At 39.3% G+C, this 25,411-nt stretch overlaps 1 protein-coding gene across 2 annotated transcripts in view; it reads right to left on the bottom strand.

Moving 5' to 3' along the window:
* Window positions 1-25,411, bottom strand: part of prmt8a (protein arginine methyltransferase 8a) — an 89,685-nt gene that overhangs the window by 38,193 nt on the left and 26,081 nt on the right. The window lies entirely within an intron of this gene.

Below are 25,411 nucleotides of genomic sequence, written 5' to 3'. Positions count from 1 at the left end.
TAAGTCGCGAGAGGCTTTTGTTTGAGGTGAGCGTAATCCTATACAAATCAATGGAGTGTTGGTGCGTGACGTCTCCTCACAACTTAAAATCAAATGTGTGTGCGTGAATGTGCATGTTTTGTAAAGGGGCAGTGAGATACTGTTAATTATGGTAGATTCCACATTTCTTGACCGATTTCAATGGTTTGAATTTTAAACTGTTCAGCTCATTGAAATGTTACTTAAAATCAAATGTGTGTGCGTGAATGTGCATGTTTCTTAAAGGGGCAGTAAGATACTTTATTTGATCTTGATTATGGTTAACTTGCACATTTCTTGAGCGATTTCAACGGTTTAAATTTTAAACTGTTCAGCTCATTGAAATGTTAGTTAAAATCTAATGTGTGTGCGTGAATGTGCATATTTCTTAAAGGGACAGTAAGATACTTTATTTGATCTTGATTATGGTTAACTTTTACATTTCTTGAGCGATTTCAATGGTTGAAATTTTAAACTGTTCAGCTCATTGAAATGTTAGTTAAAATCAAATGTATGTGCGTGAATGTGCATGTTTCTTAAAGGGCCAGTAATACTTTTAGTTGATTATAACTTCCACATTTCTTGACCGATTTCAATGGTTGAAAGTTTAAACTGTTCAGCTCATTGAAAAGAGTTAGCAGGCCCATTCAAAATTTCCGCGGGAATTTTTCTAGTTATGGGCCTGCTAAGCGGAGCAAGCAGCAGCGAAGCTGCTGCTTGCGGAGCAAGCAGGCACATATTACTATCCACCCTAGAAAAGGGTTTATTATTTTTTTTCTTTTTTATTCTTCCAGCGACTTTTCCGCAAAAATGCGGCCCGAACCGTAGATCGCACCGGGACAAAAGAGGTATCAAACGATGCGGCTCGCTCTGACTCGCTGCGCTATTATTTTTATAAGAATTCCCAGTTACCATGGCGACGCTATTCCCAAAAAACTCCCAAATAAAGTCCCATAGGAATGAATGGGAATCCGAAAGAGATCAACTCCAATCAAGCACCTTTTTCAAAGACACGCTGCGCGCGCATACATTAACCGACCGATATGAAAATTAGCTCATTTTGTTGGAATTTTTGTCATCTTTAGCTCAGTGTCAAAAAAAAATTTAAGGAATGAAAGCTCTCCCCCCTGTGAGGGTTCAAAGACAGTGAGCAAAGGGGAAAAGTCGCCTATTTAGAGTGTGACTAATTAAGGCTTCAGTGACGGGAACCAAAAAATCTATTTCCAGAAGTTTCACTTCAACTCGTCACCATGGCCACAATCTTTGCTCACTAGACATCAAATTCGCACATTTTGTAGCCACAAGCCTCTGCTTTCTGAAGAACTAAGTTTTATTTGGCTACGGTGTCATTTAGTACCTTTATTTTCACTTTAAGCGAGGAGAAGTCGGACTTTGACGCCTATCTCCTCCATGTTAATTTCGCCGTTTTTTCCCTCTTCATTTTCGATCAATCATAAGTTTTCAACCTGCTCTCATTTGGTCATTTTTCATCCGATTAAAAAACTGAGAACATGCTCGCGTTCCCCAAACCCTTGCCGTTCTAACGAGCCATTTCTGGAATCTGCATCTTCAACCGTTAAGTCGCGAGAGGCTTTTGTTTGAGGTGAGCGTAATCCTATACAAATCAATGGAGTGTTGGTGCGTGACGTCTCCTCACAACTTAAAATCAAATGTGTGTGCGTGAATGTGCATGTTTTGTAAAGGGGCAGTGAGATACTGTTAATTATGGTAGATTCCACATTTCTTGACCGATTTCAATGGTTTGAATTTTAAACTGTTCAGCTCATTGAAATGTTACTTAAAATCAAATGTGTGTGCGTGAATGTGCATGTTTCTTAAAGGGGCAGTAACATAGTGTTGATTATGGTTAACTTCCACATTTCTTGACCCATTTCAATGGTTGAAAGTTTAAACTGTTCAGCTCATTGAAATGTTACTTAAAATCAAATGTGTGTGCGTGAATGTGCATGTTTCTTAAAGGGGCAGTAACATACTGTTGATTTTGGTTAACTTCCACATTTCTTGAGCGATTTCAATGGTTGAAAGTTTAAACTGTTCAGCTCATTGAAAAGAGTTAGCAGGCCCATTCAAAATTTCCGCGGGAATTTTTCTAGTTATGGGCCTGCTAAGCGGAGCAAGCAGCAGCGAAGCTGCTGCTTGCGGAGCAAGCAGGCACATATTACTATCCACCCTAGAAAAGTGTTTAATTATGGGCCTGCTAAGCGGAGCAAGCAGCAGCGAAGCTGCTGCTTGCGGAGCAAGCAGGCACATATTACTATCCTAGAAAAGGGGTTTATTTTTTTTATTATGGGCCTGCTAAGCGGAGCAAGCAGCAGCGAAGCTGCTGCTTGCGGAGCAAGCAGGCACATATTACTATCCACCCTAGAAAAGGGTTTATTATTTTTTTTCTTTTTTATTCTTCCAGCGACTTTTCCGCAAAAATGCGGCCCGAACCGTAGATCGCACCGGGACAAAAGAGGTATCAAACGATGCGGCTCGCTCTGACTCGCTGCGCTATTATTTTTATAAGAATTCCCAGTTACCATGGCGACGCTATTCCCAAAAAACTCCCAAATAAAGTCCCATAGGAATGAATGGGAATCCGAAAGAGATCAACTCCAATCAAGCACCTTTTTCAAAGACACGCTGCGCGCGCATACATTAACCGACCGATATGAAAATTAGCTCATTTTGTTGGAATTTTTGTCATCTTTAGCTCAGTGTCAAAAAAAAATTTAAGGAATGAAAGCTCTCCCCCCTGTGAGGGTTCAAAGACAGTGAGCAAAGGGGAAAAGTCGCCTATTTAGAGTGTGACTAATTAAGGCTTCAGTGACGGGAACCAAAAAATCTATTTCCAGAAGTTTCACTTCAACTCGTCACCATGGCCACAATCTTTGCTCACTAGACATCAAATTCGCACATTTTGTAGCCACAAGCCTCTGCTTTCTGAAGAACTAAGTTTTATTTGGCTACGGTGTCATTTAGTACCTTTATTTTCACTTTAAGCGAGGAGAAGTCGGACTTTGACGCCTATCTCCTCCATGTTAATTTCGCCGTTTTTTCCCTCTTCATTTTCGATCAATCATAAGTTTTCAACCTGCTCTCATTTGGTCATTTTTCATCCGATTAAAAAACTGAGAACATGCTCGCGTTCCCCAAACCCTTGCCGTTCTAACGAGCCATTTCTGGAATCTGCATCTTCAACCGTTAAGTCGCGAGAGGCTTTTGTTTGAGGTGAGCGTAATCCTATACAAATCAATGGAGTGTTGGTGCGTGACGTCTCCTCACAACTTAAAATCAAATGTGTGTGCGTGAATGTGCATGTTTTGTAAAGGGGCAGTGAGATACTGTTAATTATGGTAGATTCCACATTTCTTGACCGATTTCAATGGTTTGAATTTTAAACTGTTCAGCTCATTGAAATGTTACTTAAAATCAAATGTGTGTGCGTGAATGTGCATGTTTCTTAAAGGGGCAGTAACATAGTGTTGATTATGGTTAACTTCCACATTTCTTGACCCATTTCAATGGTTGAAAGTTTAAACTGTTCAGCTCATTGAAATGTTACTTAAAATCAAATGTGTGTGCGTGAATGTGCATGTTTCTTAAAGGGGCAGTAACATACTGTTGATTTTGGTTAACTTCCACATTTCTTGAGCGATTTCAATGGTTGAAAGTTTAAACTGTTCAGCTCATTGAAAAGAGTTAGCAGGCCCATTCAAAATTTCCGCGGGAATTTTTCTAGTTCTTAATTATGGGCCTGCTAAGCGGAGCAAGCAGCAGCGAAGCTGCTGCTTGCGGAGCAAGCAGGCACATATTACTATCCTAGAAAAAGGGTTTATTATGGGCCTGCTAAGCGGAGCAAGCAGCAGCGAAGCTGCTGCTTGCGGAGCAAGCAGGCACATATTACTATCCACCCTAGAAAAGTGTATATTATTATTTTTTATTATTCCACGACTTTTCCGCTAAAATGCGGCCCGAACCGTAGATCGCACCGGGACAAATGAGGTATCAAACGATGCGGCTCGCTCTGACTCGCTGCGCTATTATTTTTATAAGAATTCCCAGTTACCATGGCGACGCTATTCCCAAAAAACTCCCAAATAAAAGTCCCATAGGAATGAATGGGAAAAGGAAAGACAAAATCACACATCAAGCACCTTTTTCAAAGAGACGCTGCGCGTGCATACGTTAACCGATTGATATGAATTTTAGCTCATTTTGTTGGAATTTTTCCCATCTTTAGCTCAGTGTCAAAAAAAATATTAAGGAATGAAAGCTCTTCCCCCTGTGCGGGTTCAAAGACAGTGAGTGTAATCGCCACTCTGATATGCAATTAAGGCTTCAGTGACGGGAACCAAAAAAATCTATTTCCAAAAGTTTCACTTCAACTCGTCACCATGGCCACAATCTTTGCTCACTAGACATCAAATTCACACATTTTGTAGCCACAAGCCTCTGCTTTCTGAAAAACTAAGTTTTATTTGGCTAAGGTGTCAATTAGTACCTTTATTTTCACTTTAAGCGAGGAGAAGTCGGACTTTGGCGCCTATCTCCTCCATGTTAATTTCGCCGTTTTTTCCCTCTTCATTTTCGATCAATCATAAGTTTTCAACCTGCTCTCATTTGGTCATTTTTCATCCGATTAAAAAACTGAGAACATGCTCGCGTTCCCCAAACCCTTGCCGTTCTAACGAGCCATTTCTGGAATCTGCATCTTCAACCGTTAAGTCGCGAGAGGCTTTTGTTTGAGGTGAGCGTAATCCTATACAAATCAATGGAGTGTTGGTGCGTGACGTCTCCTCACAACTTAAAATCAAATGTGTGTGCGTGAATGTGCATGTTTTGTAAAGGGGCAGTGAGATACTGTTAATTATGGTAGATTCCACATTTCTTGACCGATTTCAATGGTTTGAATTTTAAACTGTTCAGCTCATTGAAATGTTACTTAAAATCAAATGTGTGTGCGTGAATGTGCATGTTTCTTAAAGGGGCAGTAAGATACTTTATTTGATCTTGATTATGGTTAACTTGCACATTTCTTGAGCGATTTCAACGGTTTAAATTTTAAACTGTTCAGCTCATTGAAATGTTAGTTAAAATCTAATGTGTGTGCGTGAATGTGCATATTTCTTAAAGGGACAGTAAGATACTTTATTTGATCTTGATTATGGTTAACTTTTACATTTCTTGAGCGATTTCAATGGTTGAAATTTTAAACTGTTCAGCTCATTGAAATGTTAGTTAAAATCAAATGTATGTGCGTGAATGTGCATGTTTCTTAAAGGGCCAGTAATGCTTTTAGTTGATTATAACTTCCACATTTCTTGACCGATTTCAATGGTTGAAAGTTTAAACTGTTCAGCTCATTGAAAAGAGTTAGCAGGCCCATTCAAAATTTCCGCGGGAATTTTTCTAGTTTTTTTTATTCTTATTTTTTAATCTTCCGCGTTTTTTCTGCTAAAATGCGGCCCGTACCGTAGATCGCACCGGGACAAATGAGGTATCAAACGATGCGGCTCGATCTGACTCGGTGCGCTATTATTTTTATAAGAATTCCCAGTTACCATGGCGACGCTATTCCCAAAAAACTCCCAAATAAAAGTCCCATAGGAATGAATGGGAAAAGGAAAGACAAAATCACACATCAAGCACCTTTTTCAAAGAGACGCTGCGCGCGCATACGTTAACCGATTGATATGAAAATTAGCTCATTTTGTTGGAATTTTTGTCATCTTTAACTCAGTGTCAAAAAAAAAATTAAGGAATGAAAGCTCTTCCCCCTGTGCGGGTTCAAAGACAGTGAGTGTAATCGCCACTCTGATACCCAATTAAGGCTTCAGTGACGGGAACCAAAAAATCTATTTCCAAAAGTTTCACTTCAACTCGTCACCATGGCCACAATCTTTGCTCACTAGACATCAAATTCGCACATTTTGTAGCCACAAGCCTCTGCTTTCTGAAGAACTAAGTTTTATTTGGCTAAGGTGTCATTTAGTACCTTTATTTTCACTTTAAGCGAGGAGAAGTCGCACATTTTTGATCTCTTTTCAATGTAATTTCCGCCGTTTTTCCCTCTTCATTTTCGATCAATCATAAGTTTTCAACCTGCTCTCATTTGGTCATTTTTCATCCGATTAAAAAACTGAGAACATGCTCGCGTTCCCCAAACCCTTGCCGTTCTAACGAGCCATTTCTGGAATCTGCATCTTCAACCGTTAAGTCGCGAGAGGCTTTTGTTTGAGGTGAGCGTAATCCTATACAAATCAATGGAGTGTTGGTGCGTGACGTCTCCTCACAACTTAAAATCAAATGTGTGTGCGTGAATGTGCATGTTTTGTAAAGGGGCAGTGAGATACTGTTAATTATGGTAGATTCCACATTTCTTGACCGATTTCAATGGTTTGAATTTTAAACTGTTCAGCTCATTGAAATGTTACTTAAAATCAAATGTGTGTGCGTGAATGTGCATGTTTCTTAAAGGGGCAGTAACATACTGTTGATTTTGGTTAACTTCCACATTTCTTGACCGATTTCAATGGTTTAAATTTTAAACTGTTCAGCTCATTGAAAAGAGTTAGCAGGCCCATTCAAAATTTCCGCGGGAATTTTTCTAGTTATGGGCCTGCTAAGCGGAGCAAGCAGCAGCGAAGCTGCTGCTTGCGGAGCAAGCAGGCACATATTACTATCCTAGAAAAAGGGTTTATTTTTTTTATTATGGGCCTGCTAAGCGGAGCAAGCAGCAGCGAAGCTGCTGCTTGCGGAGCAAGCAGGCACATATTACTATCCTAGAAAAGGGGTTTATTTTTTTTCTTCTTATTATTCTTTAATCTTCCGCGTTTTTTCTGCTAAAATGCGGCCCGTACCGTAGATCGCACCGGGACAAATGAGGTATCAAACGATGCGGCTCGATCTGACTCGGTGCGCTATTATTTTTATAAGAATTCCCAGTTACCATGGCGACGCTATTCCCAAAAAACTCCCAAATAAAAGTCCCATAGGAATGAATGGGAAAAGGAAAGACAAAATCACACATCAAGCACCTTTTTCAAAGAGACGCTGCGCGCGCATACGTTAACCGATTGATATGAAAATTAGCTCATTTTGTTGGAATTTTTGTCATCTTTAACTCAGTGTCAAAAAAAAAATTAAGGAATGAAAGCTCTTCCCCCTGTGCGGGTTCAAAGACAGTGAGTGTAATCGCCACTCTGATACCCAATTAAGGCTTCAGTGACGGGAACCAAAAAATCTATTTCCAAAAGTTTCACTTCAACTCGTCACCATGGCCACAATCTTTGCTCACTAGACATCAAATTCGCACATTTTGTAGCCACAAGCCTCTGCTTTCTGAAGAACTAAGTTTTATTTGGCTACGGTGTCATTTAGTACCTTTATTTTCACTTTAAGCGAGGAGAAGTCGCACATTTTTGATCTCTTTTCAATGTAATTTTCGCCGTTTTTGCCTCTTCATTTTCGATCAATCATAAGTTTTCAACCTGCTCTCATTTGGTCATTTTTCATCCGATTAAAAAACTGAGAACATGCTCGCGTTCCCCAAACCCTTGCCGTTCTAACGAGCCATTTCTGGAATCTGCATCTTCAACCGTTAAGTCGCGAGAGGCTTTTGTTTGAGGTGAGCGTAATCCTATACAAATCAATGGAGTGTTGGTGCGTGACGTCTCCTCACAACTTAAAATCAAATGTGTGTGCGTGAATGTGCATGTTTTGTAAAGGGGCAGTGAGATACTGTTAATTATGGTAGATTCCACATTTCTTGACCGATTTCAATGGTTTGAATTTTAAACTGTTCAGCTCATTGAAATGTTACTTAAAATCAAATGTGTGTGCGTGAATGTGCATGTTTCTTAAAGGGGCAGTAACATACTGTTGATTTTGGTTAACTTGCACATTTCTTGAGCGATTTCAACGGTTGAAATTTTAAACTGTTCAGCTCATTGAAAAGAGTTGCAAGAGTTAGCAGGCCCATTCAAAATTTCCGCGGGAATTTTTCTAGTCTTATTTTTTAATCTTCCACAGTTTTTTCCGCAAGAATGCAGCCCGTACCGTACATCGCACCGGGACAAATGAAGTATCAAACGATGCGGCTCGATCTGACTCGATGCGGCATTATTTTTCTAAGAATTCCCACTTACCATGGCGATGCTATTCCCAAAAAACTCCCAAATAAAAGTCCCATAGGAATGAATGGGAAAAGGAAAGACAAAATCACACATCAAGCACCTTTTTCAAAGACACGCTGCGCGCGCATACGTTAACCGATTGATATGAATTTTAGCTCATTTTGTTGGAATTTTTCCCATCTTTAGCTCAGTGTCAAAAAAAATATTAAGGAATGAAAGCTCTTCCCCCTGTGCGGGTTCAAAGACAGTGAGTGTAATCGCCACTCTGATATGCAATTAAGGCTTCAGTGACGGGAACCAAAAAAATCTATTTCCAAAAGTTTCACTTCAACTCGTCACCATGGCCACAATCTTTGCTCACTAGACATCAAATTCACACATTTTGTAGCCACAAGCCTCTGCTTTCTGAAAAACTAAGTTTTATTTGGCTAAGGTGTCAATTAGTACCTTTATTTTCACTTTAAGCGAGGAGAAGTCGGACTTTCTCGCCTATCTCCTCCATGTTAATTTCGCCGTTTTTTCCCTCTTCATTTTCGATCAATCATAAGTTTTCAACCTGCTCTCATTTGGTCATTTTTCATCCGATTAAAAATCTGAGAACATGCTCGCGTTCCCCAAACCCTTGCCGTTCTAACAAGCCATTTCTGGAATCTGCATCTTCAACCGTTAAGTCGCGAGAGGCTTTTGTTTGAGGTGAGCGTAATCCTATACAAATCAATGGAGTGTTGGTGCGTGACGTCTCCTCACAACTTAAAATCAAATGTGTGTGCGTGAATGTGCATGTTTTGTAAAGGGGCAGTGAGATACTGTTAATTATGGTAGATTCCACATTTCTTGACCGATTTCAATGGTTTGAATTTTAAACTGTTCAGCTCATTGAAATGTTGGTTAAAATCAAATGTGTGTGTGTGAATGTGCATATTTCTTAAAGGGACAGTAAGATACTTTATTTGATCTTGATTATGGTTAACTTTTACATTTCTTGAGCGATTTCAATGGTTGAAATTTTAAACTGTTCAGCTCATTGAAATGTTGGTTAAAATCAAATGTGTGTGCGTGAATGTGCATGTTTCTTAAAGGGACAGTAAGATACTTTATTTGATCTTGATTATGGTGAACTTCCACATTTCTTGACCGATTTCAATGGTTGAAATTTTAAACTGTTCAGCTCATTGAAAAGAGTTAGCAGGCCCATTCAAAATTTCCGCGGGAATTTTTCTAGTTATGGGCCTGCTAAGCGGAGCAAGCAGCAGCGAAGCTGCTGCTTGCGGAGCAAGCAGGCACATATTACTATCCACCCTAGAAAAGTGTATATTATTATTTTTTATTATTCCACGACTTTTCCGCTAAAATGCGGCCCGAACCGTAGATCGCACCGGGACAAATGAGGTATCAAACGATGCGGCTCGCTCTGACTCGCTGCGCTATTATTTTTATAAGAATTCCCAGTTACCATGGCGACGCTATTCCCAAAAAACTCCCAAATAAAAGTCCCATAGGAATGAATGGGAAAAGGAAAGACAAAATCACACATCAAGCACCTTTTTCAAAGAGACGCTGCGCGTGCATACGTTAACCGATTGATATGAATTTTAGCTCATTTTGTTGGAATTTTTCCCATCTTTAGCTCAGTGTCAAAAAAAATATTAAGGAATGAAAGCTCTTCCCCCTGTGCGGGTTCAAAGACAGTGAGTGTAATCGCCACTCTGATATGCAATTAAGGCTTCAGTGACGGGAACCAAAAAAATCTATTTCCAAAAGTTTCACTTCAACTCGTCACCATGGCCACAATCTTTGCTCACTAGACATCAAATTCACACATTTTGTAGCCACAAGCCTCTGCTTTCTGAAAAACTAAGTTTTATTTGGCTAAGGTGTCAATTAGTACCTTTATTTTCACTTTAAGCGAGGAGAAGTCGGACTTTGGCGCCTATCTCCTCCATGTTAATTTCGCCGTTTTTTCCCTCTTCATTTTCGATCAATCATAAGTTTTCAACCTGCTCTCATTTGGTCATTTTTCATCCGATTAAAAAACTGAGAACATGCTCGCGTTCCCCAAACCCTTGCCGTTCTAACGAGCCATTTCTGGAATCTGCATCTTCAACCGTTAAGTCGCGAGAGGCTTTTGTTTGAGGTGAGCGTAATCCTATACAAATCAATGGAGTGTTGGTGCGTGACGTCTCCTCACAACTTAAAATCAAATGTGTGTGCGTGAATGTGCATGTTTTGTAAAGGGGCAGTGAGATACTGTTAATTATGGTAGATTCCACATTTCTTGACCGATTTCAATGGTTTGAATTTTAAACTGTTCAGCTCATTGAAATGTTACTTAAAATCAAATGTGTGTGCGTGAATGTGCATGTTTCTTAAAGGGGCAGTAAGATACTTTATTTGATCTTGATTATGGTTAACTTGCACATTTCTTGAGCGATTTCAACGGTTTAAATTTTAAACTGTTCAGCTCATTGAAATGTTAGTTAAAATCTAATGTGTGTGCGTGAATGTGCATATTTCTTAAAGGGACAGTAAGATACTTTATTTGATCTTGATTATGGTTAACTTTTACATTTCTTGAGCGATTTCAATGGTTGAAATTTTAAACTGTTCAGCTCATTGAAATGTTAGTTAAAATCAAATGTATGTGCGTGAATGTGCATGTTTCTTAAAGGGCCAGTAATGCTTTTAGTTGATTATAACTTCCACATTTCTTGACCGATTTCAATGGTTGAAAGTTTAAACTGTTCAGCTCATTGAAAAGAGTTAGCAGGCCCATTCAAAATTTCCGCGGGAATTTTTCTAGTTATGGGCCTGCTAAGCGGAGCAAGCAGCAGCGAAGCTGCTGCTTGCGGAGCAAGCAGGCACATATTACTATCCACCCTAGAAAAGTGTATATTATTATTTTTTATTATTCCACGACTTTTCCGCTAAAATGCGGCCCGAACCGTAGATCGCACCGGGACAAATGAGGTATCAAACGATGCGGCTCGCTCTGACTCGCTGCGCTATTATTTTTATAAGAATTCCCAGTTACCATGGCGACGCTATTCCCAAAAAACTCCCAAATAAAAGTCCCATAGGAATGAATGGGAAAAGGAAAGACAAAATCACACATCAAGCACCTTTTTCAAAGAGACGCTGCGCGTGCATACGTTAACCGATTGATATGAATTTTAGCTCATTTTGTTGGAATTTTTCCCATCTTTAGCTCAGTGTCAAAAAAAATATTAAGGAATGAAAGCTCTTCCCCCTGTGCGGGTTCAAAGACAGTGAGTGTAATCGCCACTCTGATATGCAATTAAGGCTTCAGTGACGGGAACCAAAAAAATCTATTTCCAAAAGTTTCACTTCAACTCGTCACCATGGCCACAATCTTTGCTCACTAGACATCAAATTCACACATTTTGTAGCCACAAGCCTCTGCTTTCTGAAAAACTAAGTTTTATTTGGCTAAGGTGTCAATTAGTACCTTTATTTTCACTTTAAGCGAGGAGAAGTCGGACTTTGGCGCCTATCTCCTCCATGTTAATTTCGCCGTTTTTTCCCTCTTCATTTTCGATCAATCATAAGTTTTCAACCTGCTCTCATTTGGTCATTTTTCATCCGATTAAAAAACTGAGAACATGCTCGCGTTCCCCAAACCCTTGCCGTTCTAACGAGCCATTTCTGGAATCTGCATCTTCAACCGTTAAGTCGCGAGAGGCTTTTGTTTGAGGTGAGCGTAATCCTATACAAATCAATGGAGTGTTGGTGCGTGACGTCTCCTCACAACTTAAAATCAAATGTGTGTGCGTGAATGTGCATGTTTTGTAAAGGGGCAGTGAGATACTGTTAATTATGGTAGATTCCACATTTCTTGACCGATTTCAATGGTTTGAATTTTAAACTGTTCAGCTCATTGAAATGTTACTTAAAATCAAATGTGTGTGCGTGAATGTGCATGTTTCTTAAAGGGGCAGTAAGATACTTTATTTGATCTTGATTATGGTTAACTTGCACATTTCTTGAGCGATTTCAACGGTTTAAATTTTAAACTGTTCAGCTCATTGAAATGTTAGTTAAAATCTAATGTGTGTGCGTGAATGTGCATATTTCTTAAAGGGACAGTAAGATACTTTATTTGATCTTGATTATGGTTAACTTTTACATTTCTTGAGCGATTTCAATGGTTGAAATTTTAAACTGTTCAGCTCATTGAAATGTTAGTTAAAATCAAATGTATGTGCGTGAATGTGCATGTTTCTTAAAGGGCCAGTAATACTTTTAGTTGATTATAACTTCCACATTTCTTGACCGATTTCAATGGTTGAAAGTTTAAACTGTTCAGCTCATTGAAAAGAGTTAGCAGGCCCATTCAAAATTTCCGCGGGAATTTTTCTAGTTATGGGCCTGCTAAGCGGAGCAAGCAGCAGCGAAGCTGCTGCTTGCGGAGCAAGCAGGCACATATTACTATCCACCCTAGAAAAGGGTTTATTATTTTTTTTCTTTTTTATTCTTCCAGCGACTTTTCCGCAAAAATGCGGCCCGAACCGTAGATCGCACCGGGACAAAAGAGGTATCAAACGATGCGGCTCGCTCTGACTCGCTGCGCTATTATTTTTATAAGAATTCCCAGTTACCATGGCGACGCTATTCCCAAAAAACTCCCAAATAAAGTCCCATAGGAATGAATGGGAATCCGAAAGAGATCAACTCCAATCAAGCACCTTTTTCAAAGACACGCTGCGCGCGCATACATTAACCGACCGATATGAAAATTAGCTCATTTTGTTGGAATTTTTGTCATCTTTAGCTCAGTGTCAAAAAAAAATTTAAGGAATGAAAGCTCTCCCCCCTGTGAGGGTTCAAAGACAGTGAGCAAAGGGGAAAAGTCGCCTATTTAGAGTGTGACTAATTAAGGCTTCAGTGACGGGAACCAAAAAATCTATTTCCAGAAGTTTCACTTCAACTCGTCACCATGGCCACAATCTTTGCTCACTAGACATCAAATTCGCACATTTTGTAGCCACAAGCCTCTGCTTTCTGAAGAACTAAGTTTTATTTGGCTACGGTGTCATTTAGTACCTTTATTTTCACTTTAAGCGAGGAGAAGTCGGACTTTGACGCCTATCTCCTCCATGTTAATTTCGCCGTTTTTTCCCTCTTCATTTTCGATCAATCATAAGTTTTCAACCTGCTCTCATTTGGTCATTTTTCATCCGATTAAAAAACTGAGAACATGCTCGCGTTCCCCAAACCCTTGCCGTTCTAACGAGCCATTTCTGGAATCTGCATCTTCAACCGTTAAGTCGCGAGAGGCTTTTGTTTGAGGTGAGCGTAATCCTATACAAATCAATGGAGTGTTGGTGCGTGACGTCTCCTCACAACTTAAAATCAAATGTGTGTGCGTGAATGTGCATGTTTTGTAAAGGGGCAGTGAGATACTGTTAATTATGGTAGATTCCACATTTCTTGACCGATTTCAATGGTTTGAATTTTAAACTGTTCAGCTCATTGAAATGTTACTTAAAATCAAATGTGTGTGCGTGAATGTGCATGTTTCTTAAAGGGGCAGTAACATAGTGTTGATTATGGTTAACTTCCACATTTCTTGACCCATTTCAATGGTTGAAAGTTTAAACTGTTCAGCTCATTGAAATGTTACTTAAAATCAAATGTGTGTGCGTGAATGTGCATGTTTCTTAAAGGGGCAGTAACATACTGTTGATTTTGGTTAACTTCCACATTTCTTGAGCGATTTCAATGGTTGAAAGTTTAAACTGTTCAGCTCATTGAAAAGAGTTAGCAGGCCCATTCAAAATTTCCGCGGGAATTTTTCTAGTTTTTATATTATCTTCCAGCGACTTTTCCGCAAAAATAGGGCCCGAACCGTAGATCGCACCGGGACAAAAGAGGTATCAAACGATGCGGCTCGCTCTGACTCGCTGCGCTATTATTTTTATAAGAATTCCCAGTTACCATGGCGACGCTATTCCCAAAAAACTCCCAAATAAAGTCCCATAGGAATGAATGGGAATCCGAAAGAGATCAACTCCAATCAAGCACCTTTTTCAAAGACACGCTGCGCGCGCATACATTAACCGACCGATATGAAAATTAGCTCATTTTGTTGGAATTTTTGTCATCTTTAGCTCAGTGTCAAAAAAAAAATTAAGGAATGAAAGCTCTCCCCCCTGTGCGGGTTCAAAGACAGTGAGCAAAGGGTGAAAGTCGCCTATTTAGAGTGTGACTAATTAAGGTCTGAGTGGTGGGAACCAAAAAATATATTTCCAAAAGTTTCACTTCAACTCGTCACCATGGCCACAATCTTTGCTCACTAGACATCAAATTCGCACATTTTGTAGCCACAAGCCTCTGCTTTCTGAAGAACTAAGTTTTATTTGGCTAAGGTGTCATTTAGTACCTTTATTTTCACTTTAAGCGAGGAGAAGTCGCACATTTTTGATCTCTTTTCAATGTAATTTTCGCCGTTTTTGCCTCTTCATTTTCGATCAATCATAAGTTTTCAACCTGCTCTCATTTGGTCATTTTTCATCCGATTAAAAAACTGAGAACATGCTCGCGTTCCCCAAACCCTTGCCGTTCTAACGAGCCATTTCTGGAATCTGCATCTTCAACCGTTAAGTCGCGAGAGGCTTTTGTTTGAGGTGAGCGTAATCCTATACAAATCAATGGAGTGTTGGTGCGTGACGTCTCCTCACAACTTAAAATCAAATGTGTGTGCGTGAATGTGCATGTTTTGTAAAGGGGCAGTGAGATACTGTTAATTATGGTAGATTCCACATTTCTTGACCGATTTCAATGGTTTGAATTTTAAACTGTTCAGCTCATTGAAATGTTACTTAAAATCAAATGTGTGTGCGTGAATGTGCATGTTTCTTAAAGGGCCAGTAACATATTGTTGATTATGGTTAACTTTTACATTTCTTGAGCGATTTCAATGGTTTAAATTTTAAACTGTTCAGCTCATTGAAATGTTGGTTAAAATAAAATGTGTGTGCGTGAATGTGCATATTTCTTAAAGGGACAGTAAGATACTTTATTTGATCTTGATTATGGTTAACTTGCACATTTCTTGAGCGATTTCAATGGTTGAATTTTTAAACTGTTCAGCTCATTGAAATGTTAGTTAAAATCAAATGTATGCGCGTGAATGTGCATGTTTCTTAAAGGGGCAGTAATACTTTTAGTAGATTATAACTTCCACATTTCTTGAGCGATTTCAACGGTTGAAATTTTAAACTGTTCAGCTCATTGAAAAGAGTTGCAAGAGTTAGCAGGCCCATTCAAAATTTCCGCGGGAATTTTTCTAGTTATTTTTATATCATCTTCCAGCGACTTTTCCGCAAAAATAGGGCCCGAACCGTAGATCGCACCGGGACAAAAGAGGTATCAAACGATGCGGCTCGATCTGACTCGCTGCGCTATTATTTTTATAAGAATTCCCAGTTACCATGGCGACGCTATTCCCAAAAAACTCCCAAATAAAGTCCCATAGGAATGAATGGGAATCCGAAAGAGATCAACTCCAATCAAGCACCTTTTTCAAAGACACGCTGCGCGCGCATACATTAACCGACCGATATGAAAATTAGCTCATTTTGTTGGAATTTTTGTCATCTTTAGCTCAGTGTCAAAAAAAATTTTAAGGAATGAAAGCTCTCCCCCCTGTGAGGGTTCAAAGACAGTGAGCAAAGGGGAAAAGTCGCCTATTTAGAGTGTGACTAATTAAGGCTTCAGTGACGGGAACCAAAAAATCTATTTCCAAAAGTTTCACTTCAACTCGTCACCATGGCCACAATCTTTGCTCACTAGACATCAAATTCGCACATTTTGTAGCCACAAGCCTCTGCTTTCTGAAGAACTAAGTTTTATTTGGCTACGGTGTCATTTAGTACCTTTATTTTCACTTTAAGCGAGGAGAAGTCGGACTTTGGCGCCTATCTCCTCCATGTAATTTTCGCCGTTTTTGCCTCTTCATTTTCGATCAATCATAAGTTTTCAACCTGCTCTCATTTGGTCATTTTTCATCCGATTAAAAAACTGAGAACATGCTCGCGTTCCCCAAACCCTTGCCGTTCTAACGAGCCATTTCTGGAATCTGCATCTTCAACCGTTAAGTCGCGAGAGGCTTTTGTTTGAGGTGAGCGTAATCCTATACAAATCAATGGAGTGTTGGTGCGTGACGTCTCCTCACAACTTAAAATCAAATGTGTGTGCGTGAATGTGCATGTTTTGTAAAGGGGCAGTGAGATACTGTTAATTATGGTAGATTCCACATTTCTTGACCGATTTCAATGGTTTGAATTTTAAACTGTTCAGCTCATTGAAATGTTACTTAAAATCAAATGTGTGTGCGTGAATGTGCATGTTTCTTAAAGGGGCAGTAATACTTTTAGTTGATTATAACTTCCACATTTCTTGAGCGATTTCAATGGTTGAAATTTTAAACTTTTCATCTCATTGAAATGTTAGTTAAAATCAAATGTATGTGCGTGAATGTGCATGTTTCTTAAAGGGGCAGTAATACTTTTAGTTGATTATAACTTCCACATTTCTTGAGCGATTTCAATGGTTGAAATTTTAAACTGTTCAGCTCATTGAAATGTTAGTTAAAATCAAATGTATGTGCGTGAATGTGCATGTTTCTTAAAGGGGCAGTAATACTTTTAGTTGATTATAACTTCCACATTTCTTGAGCGATTTCAATGGTTTAAATTTTAAACTGTTCAGCTCATTGAAATGTTAGTTAAAATCAAATGTATGTGCGTGAATGTGCATGTTTCTTAAAGGGGCAGTAATACTTTTAGTTGATTATAACTTCCACATTTCTTGAGCGATTTCAACGGTTGAAATTTTAAACTGCTCATTGAAAAGAGTTGCAAGAGTTAGCAGGCCCATTCAAAATTTCCGCGGGAATTTTTCTAGTTTTTTTTATTCTTATTTTTTAATCTTCCGCGTTTTTTCTGCTAAAATGCGGCCCGTACCGTAGATCGCACCGGGACAAATGAGGTATCAAACGATGCGGCTCGATCTGACTCGGTGCGCTATTATTTTTATAAGAATTCCCAGTTACCATGGCGACGCTATTCCCAAAAAACTCCCAAATAAAAGTCCCATAGGAATGAATGGGAAAAGGAAAGACAAAATCACACATCAAGCACCTTTTTCAAAGAGACGCTGCGCGCGCATACGTTAACCGATTGATATGAAAATTAGCTCATTTTGTTGGAATTTTTGTCATCTTTAACTCAGTGTCAAAAAAAAAATTAAGGAATGAAAGCTCTTCCCCCTGTGCGGGTTCAAAGACAGTGAGTGTAATCGCCACTCTGATACCCAATTAAGGCTTCAGTGACGGGAACCAAAAAATCTATTTCCAAAAGTTTCACTTCAACTCGTCACCATGGCCACAATCTTTGCTCACTAGACATCAAATTCGCACATTTTGTAGCCACAAGCCTCTGCTTTCTGAAGAACTAAGTTTTATTTGGCTAAGGTTTCATTTAGTACCTTTATTTTCACTTTAAGCGAGGAGAAGTCGCACATTTTTGATCTCTTTTCAATGTAATTTTCGCCCTTTTTCCCTCTTCATTTTCGATCAATCATAAGTTTTCAACCTGCTCTCATTTGGTCATTTTTCATCCGATTAAAAAACTGAGAACATGCTCGCGTTCCCCAAACCCTTGCCGTTCTAACAAGCCATTTCTGGAATCTGCATCTTCAACCGTTAAGTCGCGAGAGGCTTTTGTTTGAGGTGAGCGTAATCCTATACAAATCAATGGAATGTTGGTGCGTGACGTCTCCTCACAACTTAAAATCAAATGTGTGTGCGTGAATGTGCATGTTTTGTAAAGGGGCAGTGAGATACTGTTAATTATGGTAGATTCCACATTTCTTGACCGATTTCAATGGTTTGAATTTTAAACTGTTCAGCTCATTGAAATGTTACTTAAAATCAAATGTGTGTGCGTGAATGTGCATGTTTCTTAAAGGGGCAGTAAGATACTTTATTTGATCTTGATTATGGTTAACTTGCACATTTCTTGAGCGATTTCAACGGTTTAAATTTTAAACTGTTCAGCTCATTGAAATGTTAGTTAAAATCTAATGTGTGTGCGTGAATGTGCATATTTCTTAAAGGGACAGTAAGATACTTTATTTGATCTTGATTATGGTTAACTTTTACATTTCTTGACCGATTTCAATGGTTTCAATTTTAAACTGTTCAGCTCATTGAAATGTTAGTTAAAATCAAATGTGTGTGCGTGAATGTGCATGTTTCTTAAAGGGGCAGTAATACTTTTAGTAGATTATAACTTCCACATTTCTTGAGCGATTTCAACGGTTGAAATTTTAAACTGTTCAGCTCATTGAAAAGAGTTGCAAGAGTTAGCAGGCCCATTCAAAATTTCCGCGGGAATTTTTCTAGTTATGGGCCTGCTAAGCGGAGCAAGCAGCAGCGAAGCTGCTGCTTGCGGAGCAAGCAGGCACATATTACTATCCACCCTAGAAAAGTGTTTATTCTTCTTATTTTTATTATTTTTATATTATCTTCCAGCGACTTTTCCGCAAGAATAGGGGCCGTACCGTAGATCGCACCGCGACAAATAAGGTATCAAACGATGCGGCTCGATTTGACTCGCTGCGCTATTATTTTCCTCAGAATTCCCAGTTACCATGGCGACACAATTCCCCAAAATGTCCCCCAAAAAGTCCCATAGGAATGAATGGGAATCCGAAAATGATCAACTCCAATCAAGCACCTTTTTCAAAGACACGCTGCGCGCGCATACATTAACCGACCGATATGAAAATTAGCTCATTTTGTTGGAATTTTTGTCATCTTTAGCTCAGTGTCAAAAAAAAAATTAAGGAATGAAAGCTCTCCCCCCTGTGCGGGTTCAAAGACAGTGAGCAAAGGGTGAAAGTCGCCTATTTAGAGTGTGACTAATTAAGGTCTGAGTGGTGGGAACCAAAAAATATATTTCCAAAAGTTTCACTTCAACTCGTCACCATGGCCACAATCTTTGCTCACTAGACATCAAATTCGCACATTTTGTAGCCACAAGCCTCTGCTTTCTGAAGAACTAAGTTTTATTTGGCTAAGGTGTCATTTAGTACCTTTATTTTCACTTTAAGCGAGGAGAAGTCGCACATTTTTGATCTCTTTTCAATGTAATTTTCGCCGTTTTTGCCTCTTCATTTTCGATCAATCATAAGTTTTCAACCTGCTCTCATTTGGTCATTTTTCATCCGATTAAAAAACTGAGAACATGCTCGCGTTCCCCAAACCCTTGCCGTTCTAACGAGCCATTTCTGGAATCTGCATCTTCAACCGTTAAGTCGCGAGAGGCTTTTGTTTGAGGTGAGCGTAATCCTATACAAATCAATGGAGTGTTGGTGCGTGACGTCTCCTCACAACTTAAAATCAAATGTGTGTGCGTGAATGTGCATGTTTTGTAAAGGGGCAGTGAGATACTGTTAATTATGGTAGATTCCACATTTCTTGACCGATTTCAATGGTTTGAATTTTAAACTGTTCAGCTCATTGAAATGTTACTTAAAATCAAATGTGTGTGCGTGAATGTGCATGTTTCTTAAAGGGGCAGTAACATAGTGTTGATTATGGTAGATTCCACATTTCTTGACCGATTTCAATGGTTGAAATTTTAAACTGTTCAGCTCATTGAAATGTTAGTTAAAATCAAATGTGTGTGCGTGAATGTGCATGTTTCTTAAAGGGGCAGTAACATACTGTTGATTATGGTAGATTCCACATTTCTTGACCGATTTCAATAGTTTAAATTTTAAACTGTTCAGCTCATTGAAATGTTACTTAAAATCAAATGTGTGTGCGTGAATGTGCATGTTTCTTAAAGGGGCAGTAATACTTTTAGTAGATTATGGTTAACTTCCACATTTCTTGAGCGATTTCAATGGTTGAAAGTTTAAACTGTTCAGCTCATTGAAAAGAGTTAGCAGGCCCATTCAAAATTTCCGCGGGAATTTTTCTAGTTATGGGCCTGCTAAGCGGAGCAAGCAGCAGCGAAGCTGCTGCTTGCGGAGCAAGCAGGCACATATTACTATCCACCCTAGAAAAGTGTTTATTCTTCTTATTTTTATTATTATGGGCCTGCTAAGCGGAGCAAGCAGCAGCGAAGCTGCTGCTTGCGGAGCAAGCAGGCACATATTACTATCCTAGAAAAAGGGTTTATTATTTTTCTTATTTTTTAATCTTCCGCGTTTTTTTCTGCTAAAATGCGGCCCGTACCGTAGATCGCACCGGGACAAATGAGGTATCAAACGATGCGGCTCGATCTGACTCGGTGCGCTATTATTTTTATAAGAATTCCCAGTTACCATGGCGACGCTATTCCCAAAAAACTCCCAAATAAAGTCCCATAGGAATGAATGGGAATCCGAAAGAGATCAACTCCAATCAAGCACCTTTTTCAAAGACACGCTGCGCGCACATACGTTAACCGACCGATATGAATTTTAGCTCATTTTGTTGGAATTTTTGTCATCTTTAGCTCAGTGTCAAAAAAAAAATTAAGGAATGAAAGCTCTCCCCCCTGTGCGGGTTCAAAGACAGTGAGCAAAGGGGTGAAAGTCGCCTTTCTTGCATCAGTTAGAGCGTGACTAATTAAGGTCTGAGTGCTGGGAACCAAAAAATATATTTCCAAAAGTTTCACTTCAACTCGTCACCATGGCCACAATCTTTGCTCACTAGACATCAAATTCGCACATTTTGTAGCCACAAGCCTCTGCTTTCTGAAGAACTAAGTTTTATTTGGCTAAGGTGTCATTTAGTACCTTTATTTTCACTTTAAGCGAGGAGAAGTCGCACATTTTTGATCTCTTTTCAATGTAATTTTCGCCGTTTTTGCCTCTTCATTTTCGATCAATCATAAGTTTTCAACCTGCTCTCATTTGGTCATTTTTCATCCGATTAAAAAACTGAGAACATGCTCGCGTTCCCCAAACCCTTGCCGTTCTAACGAGCCATTTCTGGAATCTGCATCTTCAACCGTTAAGTCGCGAGAGGCTTTTGTTTGAGGTGAGCGTAATCCTATACAAATCAATGGAGTGTTGGTGCGTGACGTCTCCTCACAACTTAAAATCAAATGTGTGTGCGTGAATGTGCATGTTTTGTAAAGGGGCAGTGAGATACTGTTAATTATGGTAGATTCCACATTTCTTGAGCGATTTCAATGGTTTGAATTTTAAACTGTTCAGCTCATTGAAATGTTACTTAAAATCAAATGTGTGTGCGTGAATGTGCATGTTTCTTAAAGGGGCAGTAACATACTGTTGATTTTGGTTAACTTCCACATTTCTTGAGCGATTTCAATGGTTGAAATTTTAAACTGTTCATCTCATTGAAATGTTAGTTAAAATCAAATGTGTGTGCGTGAATGTGCATGTTTCTTAAAGGGGCAGTAATACTTTTAGTAGATTATGGTTAACTTCCACATTTCTTGACCGATTTCAACGGTTGAAATTTTCAACTGTTCAGCTCATTGAAAAGAGTTGCAAGAGTTAGCAGGCCCATTCAAAATTTCCGCGGGAATTTTTCTAGTTATGGGCCTGCTAAGCGGAGCAAGCAGCAGCGAAGCTGCTGCTTGCGGAGCAAGCAGGCACATATTACTATCCTAGAAAAAGGGTTTATTATGGGCCTGCTAAGCGGAGCAAGCAGCAGCGAAGCTGCTGCTTGCGGAGCAAGCAGGCACATATTACTATCCACCCTAGAAAAGTGTTTAATATTATTTTTATATTATCTTCCAGCGACTTTTCCGCAAAAATAGGGCCCGAACCGTAGATCGCACCGGGACAAAAGAGGTATCAAACGATGCGGCTCGATCTGACTCGCTGCGCTATTATTTTTATAAGAATTCCCAGTTACCATGGCGACGCTATTCCCAAAAAACTCCCAAATAAAGTCCCATAGGAATGAATGGGAATCCGAAAGAGATCAACTCCAATCAAGCACCTTTTTCAAAGACACGCTGCGCGCGCATACGTTAACCGACCGATATGAAAATTAGCTCATTTTGTTGGAATTTTTGTCATCTTTAGCTCAGTGTCAAAAAAAATTTTAAGGAATGAAAGCTCTCCCCCCTGTGAGGGTTCAAAGACAGTGAGCAAAGGGGAAAAGTCGCCTATTTAGAGTGTGACTAATTAAGGCTTCAGTGACGGGAACCAAAAAATCTATTTCCAAAAGTTTCACTTCAACTCGTCACCATGGCCACAATCTTTGCTCACTAGACATCAAATTCGCACATTTTGTAGCCACAAGCCTCTGCTTTCTGAAGAACTAAGTTTTATTTGGCTACGGTGTCATTTAGTACCTTTATTTTCACTTTAAGCGAGGAGAAGTCGGACTTTGGCGCCTATCTCCTCCATGTAATTTTCGCCGTTTTTGCCTCTTCATTTTCGATCAATCATAAGTTTTCAACCTGCTCTCATTTGGTCATTTTTCATCCGATTAAAAAACTGAGAACATGCTCGCGTTCCCCAAACCCTTGCCGTTCTAACGAGCCATTTCTGGAATCTGCATCTTCAACCGTTAAGTCGCGAGAGGCTTTTGTTTGAGGTGAGCGTAATCCTATACAAATCAATGGAGTGTTGGTGCGTGACGTCTCCTCACAACTTAAAATCAAATGTGTGTGCGTGAATGTGCATGTTTTGTAAAGGGGCAGTGAGATACTGTTAATTATGGTAGATTCCACATTTCTTGACCGATTTCAATGGTTTGAATTTTAAACTGTTCAGCTCATTGAAATGTTACTTAAAATCAAATGTGTGTGCGTGAATGTGCATGTTTCTTAAAGGGGCAGTAATACTTTTAGTTGATTATAACTTCCACATTTCTTGAGCGATTTCAATGGTTGAAATTTTAAACTGTTCAGCTCATTGAAATGTTAGTTAAAATCAAATGTATGTGCGTGAATGTGCATGTTTCTTAAAGGGGCAGTAATACTTTCAGTTGATTATAACTTCCACATTTCTTGAGCGATTTCAACGGTTGAAATTTTAAACTGCTCATTGAAAAGAGTTGCAAGAGTTAGCAGGCCCATTCAAAATTTCCGCGGGAATTTTTCTAGTTTTTTTTCTTATTTTTTAATCTTCCGCGTTTTTTCTGCTAAAATGCGGCCCGTACCGTAGATCGCACCGGGACAAATGAGGTATCAAACGATGCGGCTCGATCTGACTCGGTGCGCTATTATTTTTATAAGAATTCCCAGTTACCATGGCGACGCTATTCCCAAAAAACTCCCAAAAAAAGTGCCATAGGAATGAATGGGAATCCGAAAGAGATCAACTCCAATCAAGCACCTTTTTCAAAGACACGCTGCGCGCGCATACGTTGACCGACCGATATGAAAATTAGCTCATTTTGTTGGAATTTTTGTCATCTTTAGCTCAGTGTCAAAAAAAATATTAAGGAATGAAAGCTCTTCCCCCTGTGCGGGTTCAAAGACAGTGAGTGTAATCGCCACTCTGATATGCAATTAAGGCTTCAGTGACGGGAACCAAAAAAATCTATTTCCAAAAGTTTCACTTCAACTCGTCACCATGGCCACAATCTTTGCTCACTAGACATCAAATTCACACATTTTGTAGCCACAAGCCTCTGCTTTCTGAAAAACTAAGTTTTATTTGGCTAAGGTGTCAATTAGTACCTTTATTTTCACTTTAAGCGAGGAGAAGTCGGACTTTGGCGCCTATCTCCTCCATGTTAATTTCGCTGTTTTTTCCCTCTTCATTTTCGATCAATCATAAGTTTTCAACCTGCTCTCATTTGGTCATTTTTCATCCGATTAAAAAACTGAGAACATGCTCACGTTCCCCAAACCCTTGCCGTTCTAACGAGCCATTTCTGGAATCTGCATCTTCAACCGTTAAGTCGCGAGAGGCTTTTGTTTGAGGTGAGCGTAATCCTATACAAATCAATGGAGTGTTGGTGCGTGACGTCTCCTCACAACTTAAAATCAAATGTGTGTGCGTGAATGTGCATGTTTTGTAAAGGGGCAGTGAGATACTGTTAATTATGGTAGATTCCACATTTCTTGACCGATTTCAACGGTTTCAATTTTAAACTGTTCAGCTCATTGAAATGTTACTTAAAATCAAATGTGTGTGCGTGAATGTGCATGTTTCTTAAAGGGGCAGTAACATACTGTTGATTATGGTAGATTCCACATTTCTTGACCGATTTCAATGGTTTGAATTTTAAACTGTTCAGCTCATTGAAATGTTGGTTAAAATCAAATGTGTGTGCGTGAATGTGCATGTTTCTTAAAGGGGCAGTAATACTTTTAGTTGATTATAACTTCCACATTTCTTGAGCGATTTCAATGGTTGAAAGTTTAAACTGTTCAGCTCATTGAAAAGAGTTAGCAGGCCCATTCAAAATTTCCGCGGGAATTTTTCTAGTTATTTTTCTTTTTCTTTTTTATTCTTCCACCGACTTTTCCGCAAAAATGCGGCCCGAACCGTAGATCGCACCGGGACAAATGAGGTATCAAACGATGCGGCTCGCTCTGACTCGCTGCGCTATTATTTTTATAAGAATTCCCAGTTACCATGGCGACGCTATTCCCAAAAAACCACCCAAAATTCAAGGAAGGAAAAACCCATAGGAATGAATGGGATATCAACTCCAAACGAGCACCTTTTTCCAAGACACGCTGCGCGCGCATACGTTCACCGATTGATATGAATTTTAGCTCATTTTGTTGGAATTTTTCCCATCTTTAGCTCAGTGTCAAAAAAAATATTAAGGAATGAAAGCTCTTCCCCCTGTGCGGGTTCAAAGACAGTGAGTGTAATCGCCACTCTGATATGCAATTAAGGCTTCAGTGACGGGAACCAAAAAATCTATTTCCAAAAGTTTCACTTCAACTCGTCACCATGGCCACAATCTTTGCTCACTAGACATCAAATTCACACATTTTGTAGCCACAAGCCTCTGCTTTCTGAAAAACTAAGTTTTATTTGGCTAAGGTGTCATTTAGTACCTTTATTTTCACTTTAAGCGAGGAGAAGTCGGACTTTCTCGCCTATCTCCTCCATGTTAATTTCGCCGTTTTTTCCCTCTTCATTTTCGATCAATCATAAGTTTTCAACCTGCTCTCATTTGGTCATTTTTCATCCGATTAAAAATCTGAGAACATGCTCGCGTTCCCCAAACCCTTGCCGTTCTAACAAGCCATTTCTGGAATCTGCATCTTCAACCGTTAAGTCGCGAG

This window comes from Leptonotus elevatus, chromosome 4 (assembly GCF_054856555.1).
Source record: "Leptonotus elevatus isolate MCC_2025b chromosome 4, RoL_Lele_1.0, whole genome shotgun sequence".
Taxonomy (NCBI): Eukaryota; Metazoa; Chordata; class Actinopteri; order Syngnathiformes; family Syngnathidae; genus Leptonotus; species Leptonotus elevatus.
The sequence above is the reverse complement of the archived record's forward strand: the minus strand, read 5'-3'. Positions and strand labels throughout refer to the sequence as shown.